Source organism: Ovis aries, chromosome 19 (genome assembly GCF_016772045.2).
Source record: "Ovis aries strain OAR_USU_Benz2616 breed Rambouillet chromosome 19, ARS-UI_Ramb_v3.0, whole genome shotgun sequence".
In the NCBI taxonomy this organism is placed as follows: Eukaryota; Metazoa; Chordata; class Mammalia; order Artiodactyla; family Bovidae; genus Ovis; species Ovis aries.
This window is the reverse complement of record NC_056072.1, coordinates 7,336,879-7,349,362: the sequence shown is the minus strand read 5'-3', so window position 1 is coordinate 7,349,362 and position 12,484 is coordinate 7,336,879. Positions and strand designations below refer to the sequence as shown.

Here is a 12,484-nt window from a genome sequence, read left to right as displayed (position 1 = left end):
TCTCTCTCTTTTTATCTGTCAGCAAATCCAGTTTGTTCAGAATGAGATTGTTTCATGTTCATCTGAGTTTGGGTTTTTCTTTCACTGTTTCCCCAACAAGCGCTAGGTCTTCTGGCAGACGACATACATAGGAAATGATTTTGTGTGGCCTTTGTTTCTTGCCTTACAATCATTAAAAAAAAAGTCATTTCCTGAAACTGCTTTTTCAGCTCGTACTCTGAGGGATTCTGTCTGGTCTGTGGTAGAGAGGACGGCTCATGCGGTCCAGCCACTCGTGGGCTGTGAGGAGAGTCTGGTCAGCGTCCAGATGCTCAGGGTGAGGGGTTCTGGGTTCCGCCCAGCCTCTGCTCTTGATCTAACTGAGTGTGTTCCCGGGTTGTCCCCTGCCTTCCAGCCTTTGGGGCCTGAGGTTTGCTAACTAGACACCCAGCAGCCATCTGTGACGATTCTCAGCTGATTCCCCAGCAGACAGCTGCTCTATTTGTACCCCCAGGGGCTTTCCATGTGTAAGGAAGTCCCCTAGGAGCCCCAGACTTGTAAGCCCCCAGGCCAGCACCACTGTCTCCTGGGTGAAATGGGACAGGCTGGGGGCGGGGGGGTGCTGCAAAAACGCAAGTGGGTGCTCCCCGCTCATCACTCACCATCAACATGATCTTAAGCAAGTGATTCACTTATTAAGCCCTCATTTCGTAAGGGGGCCTCCACTTGTGGAGTTTTTACATCAAAGGCAATAATCATAAAAGCACCTCCCAGGTCACTTGCCATGGAGAAAGGGTTTCCTGAAGGCTATTTGGATGCTTTCCCATCACATTCCTCCACAGAAGCAGGTAAAGGGTCATCTGGAAACCTGAGGGACAGGCTGGGGAGAGAACCCACCAGGAGCCACTGCCCTCTCCTTGTACCCCCCTTGTGCTCAGTTCAACAGCTGGGCCCTTCTGACTGGACACTGCGCTTGACTGAAGGATGCAAAGCCAAAGAGATAGTTTGGTATCGAAGATGGACAAGGACCAGAAAAAGGGAGGGCAGAGGCTGCACCGAAAACGGAAGGTGCTTCATCCCTCAGGACCCTCCAGCACTGGCCTGACCTTGCTGGGGGCAGCTTATGCCGACAGAAAACACTTGAAATCCAGCGTGGACGTCAGAAACCCTCAGTGTAGACTGAAGGGTCCTCCATTCCTTTAAAGCCTCTGTTCACCTGTTCTCAAAATTGAAGCAACTCTCTGATGCCAACACCTTAATTTCTAATCCGAAGGGCACGTCCCATCACTATGTGCCTGCCGCTCATGGTCTGTTGCTACACATCCAAGCACTTCAATACATTTGTGGAAGTGGCACAGAAAACTATCTTGTGATGCGTGTGATTCCATGGATCCGGAATTCAGACAGACTCTGCAGGATGGCTTGTCGGCGTTGTGGCACTGCGGCCTCTGCCGGGTCCTAGAATCGTCTGGAGGTTCCTTCACTCCAGATGGCCTTTGGGCTGGCGTCTCTGAAGGCTGAACTCAGCTGGGATTGTCAACCAAAGCTTCCACCCATGGCCTAGGACTTCTTACAGCCTGGTAGCCAGGTTCAAGAGGGTGTGTTCCAGGAGGAAATTCCAGAGTGCTATATGTATTTCCATTCTTCCCACTCAAGTCTGAGAACCGGGTGAGCATGAATCGGGTCCTTTCACCTCTGGTGCCAGGTCCTATTGGCAGAGCACTGTGCTTCTTCCATAGCAGCTGTGTTTCACCTGTGTTAATGAGTGGGATTCGTCATTTTTTGCAGATTACTGGCCTTTGGTGGTCCTGCCAGGTATTAGTCAGATGGGAATTGTGACTCTGAACACAGACCTCACCAGGAAGAGTATACGGCGGGGTGAGATGACAGGAGTGTGCCCTGCGCTTAAAGTTCAGTTTGGTTTCCCGTTTTATTTTTGGCAAAGCCTTTGGATTTAGATTTCTGAGCAGGATGTGCAGTTCAGTTCAGTTCAGTCGCTCAGTTGTGTCGGACTCTGTGAACCCATGGACTGCGGCGCAGCAGGGCTTCCCTGTCCAACACCAGCTCCCAGAGCTTGCTCAAACTCACGTCCATCAAGTCAGTGATGCCATCCAACCATCTCATCCTCTGTCATCCCATCATTCTCCTCCTGCCTTCAGTTTTTCCCAGCATCAGAATCTTTTCCAATGAGTCAGTTCTTCACGTGAGGGGGCCAAAGTATTGGAGCTTCAGCTTCGGCATCAGTCCTTCCAATGAATATTCAGGACTGATTTCCTTTAGGATTGACTGGTTTGATCTCTTTGCTGTCCAAGGGACTCTCAAGAGTCTTCTCCAATACCGCAGTTCAAAACACATCAATTCTTTGACGCTGAGCTTTCTTTATGGTTCAACTCTCACATCCATCCATGACTACTGGAAAAACCGTAGCTTTGACTAGATGGACATCTGTCAGCAAAGTAATGTCTCTGCTTTTGAATATGCTGTCTAGGTTTGTCACAGCTTTTCTTCCAAGGAGCAACCGTCTTTTAATATCATGGCTTCAGTCACCATCTGCAGTGATTTTGGAGCCCAAGAAAAAAAGTCTCTCACCGTTTCCATTGTTTCCCCATCGATTTGCCATGAAGTGATGGACCAGATACCATGATCTTAGCTTTCTGAATGTTGAGTTTTAAGCCAGCTTCTTCACTCTCCTCTTTCACTTCCATCAAGAGGCTCTTTAGTTCCTCTTCACTTTCTGCCATAAGGGTGGTGCCATAAGGCAAGATGTGCGACCTGCCCAATTTACTTCACCTTGGCTTTAATTTTTACTAGGCAAGAGGATCTTTATCCAGGTAGTTGGGCCATTCTGGCTCACCTGTCCTCCTTTCCACACCTTTGAAGACATTAAGTGTTCCAAGAAGTGCCAGAGAGGACTCCTGGGGGGTTCAGATCCTGTCCCTTTTAGGGTCGGTGTGCTCCTCACCTTTAACTATGAGCAGTGTCCTCACCCACACAGTAAACGTTCATTCAGTACTTACTCTGAACCCCATGTTACTGAGCAGGATATATTTCTTGCCCCTCGAGGATCACACAGGTGTGTATGAATGGACGAGGCAGTGTTGTGGGAAGACAGTTTCAAGGAGAGCAGCATGCTGTGAGCATGCCGGCTCTAGACCTGGCCCTGGCGCAGAGCAGGTGTTGGTCAGGGTAAGCCTGCCGGAGTGGAGACACACGGGGAATGAGAGGAGGAGGAGCAGAGATGAAGAGAACAGAAGGCACTTCAGAGAGGAAGCAGCAACTGCAGAGATCCAGAAAGACAATAGAGAATTCCACAGATATCCAGACCCCAGCCAGTCTTACTCAACGAGTTCCCTTGCTTCTCACCAGCTCCAACTCTAATGCTCGATAAGCAACTCCTGAAACTCACTGGAACCTGTGGGTTTTGCCTGGATCAGCCTCTCTCATTTTGTAGTCCAGCAGAACAAACTCTGGTGCTTCTCGAGTCTGTGTCTCCCAGGCTACAGCCTTAACAAACCCCAAATAAACACCTTTTTATTTCAATCAGGCATTGGTTTCTAAAATTTTAGTTAACATGCTTCTATCAGGGTCCCATGAATCCCTCTGTTGCAGAGTCTGAAATACAAGAACTTAGTTTCCTCCTAAACTGTTGACACTTAGAAAATTTATTTTCTTTCTTTTTTTGATTGCTATTGTTATTATTGAAAATGGGAGGGGAGAATTCTTCTTTGCCATTCTCACTTAAAGAAAGCATGTCCCACACAATCCCTCCATCTCTAGCATGTCTCATAAAATCTCTCCATCTTCAAGCTAAATGTGCTAAGAATCTCATCAGTCTCTTTGGGACAAATGCCCACCCCCCTCCATGCTAACTATGGACATCAAGGCAATTATCTCACCCAAAGGTTTTTGAGATGATGGGCAATATCCTGTTTTGGTGACACTTGGTCTCCCATCAGCTTAACTATAACATGGGATCACCATGGAGCTTCTGCAGAGTTGTCCTGTGCTCATGAACCAACAGGCAATGATAATAACAATCAAAAAAGAACAGAAACTTCCATCGTTTAATTAGGCAAAGGACACATAAGTAAATATCCAGGGCACTGTGTCAGAAATTCAGACGTGGATTAGGACCAGGTTGGCAAAACATTCTGTGAGCCTCAGGAGCAGATGAGGAAATGAAAGAGCCAGGGTCCCTGATATTTGTTAGTGGAGAGACTGTTAACCCTTTCTCTGGTTACATCCCCTCTATGGCACTTAGCTCATAAAACTGTAGTTCTTTCTTTACCACTGACCAGAGAGCCTTCATGACAACTACCATGTGATTTTCATTCTTGTATCCTTGGTACCCACTTCAGCACATCTAGCCCACAGTAAGTCGTCCATCAATGCTTCCTGAATGCAAAAAAAAAAAAAAAAAAAAAAAACCTTCTATATACTCACAGATTGGGAGTGGGCCCATGTGTTTTTAGCACTCCTTTAGCCATGTCTACCAGATGTCAGCTGAGGTTTCCTTCTCTTTGAAAATCTAGAAAAGACTTGTTTTTAAAACCTTCCCAAGATTTCTGTGAACCCCTGGAGGGCTTCCTTCTCATCATTTCCTCTGGCTAGACACTCTGCCTCCACTGAATGAGTTCAAGGCATGAACGAGCTCACCGTCCCACATATTTTCTTGCAGTATCTTGACTCAAATGTGGAACTGAGTCCCTTGAGTTTCACAAAACCTCACCCACACTGGCCCTTTCATCTTTCGAACTTTACAGAAGCTTAAAGAGACAGGGGTGGGGGCGGTCTACAGAGTAATAGCATAAGCTTAATTGTACTGAATATCAGATATTCCAGTTTTTACAAGACATTTTACCATGGTCCATATTGCTTGGCCAGCTTTTCTTAATCTTCACTGCTCTTTGTCCACTCCCATCTCTCAGTTTCTAATGATTTTAAAATTAAGCATGCCCCAATCTTTATTTCTGAAATGACACATGCTTGCCTTTCTCCTTCAGATCTAACTTCTTAGGAAGGGGCCCTGAGAGGGAAGAGGCTTCCATGGGCTGAGAGAGAGGAGTCAGAAGGAAAGCAAAAGTCAGATGCTAGGAAGTACACCTGGGAAGGGTCCTTGTATGGCCACCGCCCATAGCCAGGCTTTTAGAGCTAGAGAACACAATGGAATCCCTACCAAGGTCTTGAAATTTGAGCAAAAAGGGAGGACGCAAGATCTCTGCATTTTCCATTGTAGCTCAAGTCTGGAGGAAGCATAGCATAGGTGTCTGCACAAGGACCAAGGTCCCTTCAAGGTTTCCTATGATCCAGAGATGGACCAGGGAGAAGAAGGGTGATCTCTCACGCCAGCCAGAGCAGCAGGAAGTAGCAACGGCTCCAGAAAGCCCTGCTATGTCTGCTGAGGCCACAGAGGAACACAGGGGATAATGGAGCGTTTCCAGTGTTGCCACAGGATCGGTGAATAAACTCAGCAGGTCAGTCCATGGATTGATGGTTGAGGCCTGGGCGGGATTAGGCAAGTCTCAGCAGTTGCTGACAACAGATGACGAAGACCATTTTCCAAAACTGTAATACCAAAATGCCACTGAAGCAAGGCGGAGTGGGTGAAATGCTGAATTGACTGAGATTAGGTCTCTGATTTCTGGGAGAGAAGTCAGATCTCAGATCTTGAAATAGAAGTTCAGTTCAGTTGTAGAAGAAAGTTCACTGTTAACACTCGAATTCATCTCTCCTAACACCTTTGGGTAGGGTCAGTTCTATCAGGTGTCAGTAAAATGCTTGTTCTTTGTTAGTGGGTGTTATTACTTCCTCCAAATGGATCAGCATGTTTATTTAGAAATATTTTCCCTGCTATTTTCTTATATTGAGTTCATCTCAAGTGATCTCGTTTTGAGTGTTGATCTTGTTCATTGTACAATCATATCTCTTCCTTGGAGTAAGGAATGTTGGATTGCAGGCTCGTTTTGAATGGAGATTTCATATTAGTTTGTTTATAAAGATTTATTTCTCTCTCCCTCTGCTCCTCCATCTCTGCACTGGAATTTTGAGGTTGCCTCTGTAGTGGATGTTGTTGGTATCCTACCCAGAAGCCTTTGCCTACTGCTGCACCCTTCCTTTAGCTGCTGTGTTAGTTGCTTTTTTTCCCCCAGAAAACTACTCTCTTAATTAATTTATTTATTTATGGGCTGCATGGCATGTGGGATCTAACTCCCTGACCAGAGATTGAACCCAGGCCCCACACTGGACGTGCAGTCTTATCCAGTGGACCAGCCACCGAGGAAGTCCTACCACAGATCTACTCTTGGCTTAAGTAGGAAGACGCCTCACTGACATGTGGATACAAAAGGCCAGCCTCTTTGCCTCAGAATGGAACTAATTCTGTGGAGCAATTCATGCTCCAGAGCCCCTGTGAAATCAAGCCAGTGCAGGCAACTTGTAATGGTTAATTTTATGTGTCAACTTGACTGAGCCACAGACATTTGGTTGAACAGTATTCTGGGTATGTCTGTGAGGATTTCTGGATGAGGTTAATATTTGAATAGAAATATTGATTTATGTTGATCTTGTATCCTGTAATCTGCTGAACTCACTTAATAGCCCTAAGAGTTTTCCTTTTTTATGGATTCCTTACAATTTTCTACATAAAAGATCAGGTCCTCTGCAGAGAGACATAGTTTTACTTCTTCCTTTCCAATCTGGATGCATTTAATTCAGCAGTTCTTTTTCTTGCCTTATTTTCCTAACCAGAACCTCCAATATGCAATGATACAAGTGGCAAGAGCAGACATCCTTGTCTTGTTCCTGACTTTAAGGCAAAGGCAACTACAATCAGGTATCAGCTCACACTGGTCAGAATGGCCATCATCAAAAAATCTGCAAACAATAAATGCTGGAAAGGATGTAAAAATAAAGGGAACCCTCTTCACCTTTGGTGGGAATGTAAACAGATACAGTCACTGTGGAGAACAGTATGGGGATTTCTTTAAAAACTAGGAATAAAACTACCAAATGACCCAGCAATCCCACCACTGGGCATACACCCTAAGGAAACCACAATTGAAAAAGACACATGTACCCCAATGTTCGTTTGCAGCACTATTTATAATAGCCAGGGCAGGGAAGCAACCCAGATGTCTCTCAACATATGAATGGATAAAGAAGTTGTGGTATATATATACGATGGAATATTGCTCAGTCATAAAAAGGAACACATTTGAGTCAGTTCTAGTGACATACAGAGTGAAGCAAGTCAGAAAGAAAAACACAAATATTGCATATGAATGCGTACATATGGAACCTAGAAGAATGGTACCGATGAACCTAGTTGCAGGGCAGGAATAGAGACTCAGACAGAGAGAGCAGACTTGCGGACACAGCGGGGGCAGGAGAAGGTGGGACAAACTGAGAGGGTAACATGGAGATAGATACATTACCATGTGTAAAACAGAGAGCCTGCGGGAAGTTGCTGTATGACACGGGGAGTTCAGTCTAGTGCTCCGTGACAACCTAGAGGGGTGGGATGGGGTGGGGGGAGGGAGGGAGGTTCAAGAGGAAGGGGGCACATGTATATACCCATGGCTGATTCATGTTGATGTATGGCAGAAACCAACCCAATATTGTAAAGCAATTATCCTCCAGTTAAAAATAAATAAAAATTTTTAAAAGGGGAAAGCATTCAGTCTTTCACCGTCAAGTTTGATGTTGTGAACATTCTTGTACAAGCCTTTTTATGGGGAGGAAGGTGGGAGGGGGGTTCATGTTTGGGAACACATGTAAGAATTAAAGATTTTAAAATAAAAAAAATAAAAAATAAAATAAAAAAAGAACTAAGATCTTGCGCAAATACCTAGATATAGAATTCCTGGATCATAGGGTACATATACGTTCAACTTTACCATTGTCAAGGTATTTTCTAAAGTGGCTTTTGTATCCAACCATCTTTTAAATTTCTCTTGTTACATCCCAGTGAGTTTTGGAAGACAGAAAGGCCCCCAAACTGTAGACTTATGTTGCACCTTAATTGGAAGTCTTCTCTGTGATAGACTCAACGTGTCTGTAACCTTCAAGAAGCTTTCAAGAGATTATTTTTTATTTTCAGCTTAAATCCATTCCCTCATAAGCTCACTATTTGTCGACTGTGCAAACCCTGTCAAACTCCTCCTCAGTCATTCCCCCAAGAGAAGCCCAGCGAGACCACAAAACGCACCACTGGAACCACCATTCACTTTATTTGCATGAGATGTTTTTGTAGCAATGTCATTACAATTAGGAGGAATCCCTCAAACCAAGGCAACCATGGAGAGGTAGCTGTACAGTCCAGCGTTGGTGCAGAGCTTTTTCCTGCTTGGCGGGGCTCCAGGCATCACCTTGGCTTATCTCCTGTGAGATCAAAAGAATGCAGACATTCTGCAGGTTCCCACAAGTTATCTTGTAACCATCTCATATGCAAACTCCGCTTCCCATCCCACGACTGACATCAGCATCTTCTTCAAAGAACCCATCTCTGTAGGCAGGTATCATACCAGGATGAGCAACCACCTGCTCACCTCACCTGGGAGCCCTACTTTTTAGATTCTCTCTGCAGTTCATTAGTCAACTTTCCCCAATCACAAGGCCTCCCTCTTTTTATTTTCTAAAATGGGGAGATCCTGATTGTTTTGGCAGGCTGTGAAAATAAGGCATGTCTGTTTAAAGAAATAAAGAAGCCTAGAAATTGTAAAGTAGTATAATTGTTACCTCTATAAAAATGGATAAAAGACATCCTGGTGGTTCAGTGGTTGAGAATCGCCTGCCAAAGCCAATGCAGGGGACACAGGTTTGATCCCTGGTCCGGGAAGGTTTTGCAGGCCACGGGGCAACTGAGCCGGCATTGCCACAACTGGAGAAAGCCCACGCGCAGCAGTGAAGACCCAGCGTAGCCAAAAACAAGTAAATACATATTTTCAAATTGTATAAAATTTTTTAATTAAAAATAATTTCAAGAAATGGCTAACATCAATAATATCTCAACAAATCTAGAAAAATTTTAAATGAATAAGAGTTTGGGATTTAAGTTTTAGGTGTATCATTCCAGGTTTTTATAATGCACTTACAGGAATTCCTTGGTAGTCCAGTGGTTAAGACCAGACACTTTCAGTGCCGGGGCCTGCGTTCACAGAAAGCCACATGGCCAAACAAACAAACAAAAAACAATATATATCATGAACTTTTGTGCATAGTAGTAAGTTTATAGCTGGAAGCCATTCTTTTTTTTAATGGCATATTCCATAATATACATTAATTAGTTTTTTATGAAATGATTTAACCATATAGAAAAGTATTGAGAATGATGTAACAAACGTCCTTTTGCCGTTTAGCAGTAGAAAAACTGCTCAATTGCAGATACATATTTACTCCAGTTTGTCACTTGTCCTCTGAGTTTTATTTGGGGATGTTTCATCACGCATATTTTTGTTTTCACATGGTTGAATTTATTACTCATTTCTTTTATGGCTTCTGAATTTTGAGAATGTTCTTGCCTGTGCCATAATTATGAAGAAATTCTTCCATGTTTCCATTTAGAATTTATATTGTTCCAATTTTTACATTTACATTTTTATCTATTTGCCACTCAACCATGCACGTATGATGAATGAATCAAGCTTAATTTTTTTCCCAGATAACAGTCCAACTTGACCTACTCCTTAAGTAAATCTGTTGTGTCCCTCCTTTGATTTATGATCCCATCTTTATTTTTTTTATTGAAGTATAGTTTATTTACAATTTTGTGTTAGTTTCAGGTATATAGCAAAGTGATTCAAGTATATATGTATAAATATTCTTTTTTAGAAGATTTAGATATAGATACAGGCAGAGATGGGCTTCCCTGGTGGTTCAGATGGTAAAGAATCTACCTGCAGTACAGGAGACCAGGGTTCGATCCCTGGGTCAGAAGATCCCCTGGAGAAGGGAATGGCTACTCACTCCAGTGTTCTTGCCTGGAGAATTCCATGAACAAACAGTCCATGGGGTCACAAAGAGTTAAACATGACTGAGTAACTAACACTTTCACTTGTTCACAGGTTAAGATATGCAAACAACGTAATATTACTCAACCATAATAAAGAATGAAATATTGCCATTTGTGCAACATGGGTAGACAGAAATGGTATAGACTTAATAGAAGCAGGAGATAATAAGAAGAGGCTGCAAGAATACACAGAAGAACTGTACAAAAAGATCTTCACAACCCAGATAATCACGATGGTGTGATCACTCACCTAGAGCCAGACATCCTAGAATGGGAAGTCAAGTGGGCCTTAGAAAGCATCACTATGAACAAAGCTAGTGGAGGTGATGGAATTCCAGTTGAGCTATTTCAAATCCTAAAAGATGATGCTGTGAAAGTGCTGCACTCAATATGCCAGCAAATTTGGAAAACTTGGCAGTGGCCACAGGACAGGAAAAGGTCAGTTTTCATTCCAATCCCAAAGAAAGGCAATGCCAAAGAATGCTCAAACTACCACACAATTGCACTCATCTCACATGCTAGCAAAATAATGCTCAAAATTCTCCAAGCCAGGCTTCAACAGTACATAAACCATGAACTTCCAGATGTTCAAGCTGGATTTAGAAAAGGCAGAGGAACCAGAGATCAAATTGCCAACATCTACTGGATCATCAAAAAAGCAAGAGCGTTGCAGAAAAGCATCTACTTGTTTATTGACTATGCCAAAGTCTTTGACTGGATCACAACAAACTGTGGATAACTCTTAGAGATGGGAATACCACCTGACCTGTGTCCTGAGAAATCAGTATGCAGGTCAGGAAGCAACAGTTAGAACTGGACATGGAACAACAGACTGTTCTAAATCGGGAAAGGAGTACTCCAAGGCTGTATATTGTCACCCTGCTTCTTTAACTTATATGCAGAGTACATCATGAGAAATGCTGGGCTGGAGGAAGCACAAGCTGGAATCAAGATTGCTCGGAGAAATATGCAGATGACACCACCCTTATGGCAGAAAGTGAAGAGGAACTAAAGAGCCTCTTGATGAAAGTGAAAGAGGAAAGTGAAAGTGTTGGCTTAAAGCTCAACATTCAAAAAACTAAGATCATGGCATTTGGTCCCATCTCTTCATGGCAAATAGATGGGGAAGCAATGGAAACAGTGTCAGACTTTATTTTGGGGGGCTCCAAAATCACTGCAGATGGTGACTGCAGACGTGAAATTAAAAGATGCTTGCTCCTTGGAAGAAAAGTTATGACCAACCTAGACAGCATATTAAAAAGTAGGGACATTACTTTGCCAACAAAGGTCTGTCGAATCAAAGCTACGGTTTTTCCTGTGGTCATGTATGGATGTGAGAATAAGTAAGTAAGTAAAGTCACTCAGTCGTGTCCAACTCTTTGTGACCCCGTGGACTGCAGCCCACCAGGCTCCTCAGTCCATGGGATTCTCCAGGCAAGAATAGTGGAGTGGGTTGCCATTTCCTTCTCCAGGGGATCTTCCCTACCCAGGCATCAAACCTGGGTCTCCTGCATTGGAGGCAGACGCTTTAACCTCTGAGCCACCAGGGAAGCCCTGAGAATAAATGAACAAAAACAAAAGAAATGAACAAACATTAAAAAATAGAAACAGAAGGGAGGGTATGGGGGAATGAGTAAACCAGGTGAAGGAATTTAAGGGGTACAGGTTTCCAGTTACAAAATATATGAGTAGCAAGCATAAAATGGACAGTGTGGGGGAATATATCCAATAATTATGTAATATCTTTGGTATCCTTTTTTAAATTTCATATCTCTATAAGCAGATGGATATTCCCTAAACTTACATGCTAATCATTTCATGATATATGTAAGTCAAATCATTATGCTGGGGACTTCCCTAGTGGTCCAGTGGCTAATATTCCATGCTCCCAATGTAGGGGCCCAGGTTTGATCCCTGGTCAAGAAACTAGATCCTACATGCAGCAACTAAGAGTTCACATTTTGCACCTAAGAACTGGGACAGCCAAATAAATAAATATTTTAAAAACCATCATGCTGTACACCTTAAACTTAAACAGTATCCATCTCACTCAGTCGTGTCTGACTCTTTGAGACCCCATGGACTGTAGCCCGCCAGGCTCCTCTGTCCATGGGATTCTCCAGGCAAGAAGACTGGAGTGAGTTGCCATGCCCTCTTCCAGGGGATCTTCCCGACCCAGGGATCGAACCCAGGTCTCCCACATTGCAAGTGGATTCTTTACCTTTTGAGCCACCAGGGAAGCCCAGGAATACTGGAGTGGATAGTCTATCCCTTCTCCAGGGGAACTTCTTGACCCAGGAATCAAACCGGGGTCTCCTGCATTGCAGGCAGATTCTTTACCAGCTGAGATGCCTGGGAAGCCCAAATGTATATGCTGCTGTATGCCAATTATATCTCACTGAAACTGGAAGAATAAAAGAAAATTATGAAGAAAGTAGAGTGTTCCCATATACCCCATGCCCCATTTTCCCTATTGCTAATACCTTACATTAGCGT

The 12,484-nt window shown here is 43.7% G+C and overlaps 1 non-coding gene across 1 annotated transcript; it reads right to left on the bottom strand.

The window, feature by feature from the left end:
* Window positions 1–11,466: 11,466 nt before the first annotated feature.
* Window positions 11,467–11,538, bottom strand: TRNAW-CCA (transfer RNA tryptophan (anticodon CCA)). The gene has a single exon. It is a non-coding gene; the product is annotated as a tRNA-Trp (tRNA).
* Window positions 11,539–12,484: the final 946 nt, after the last annotated feature.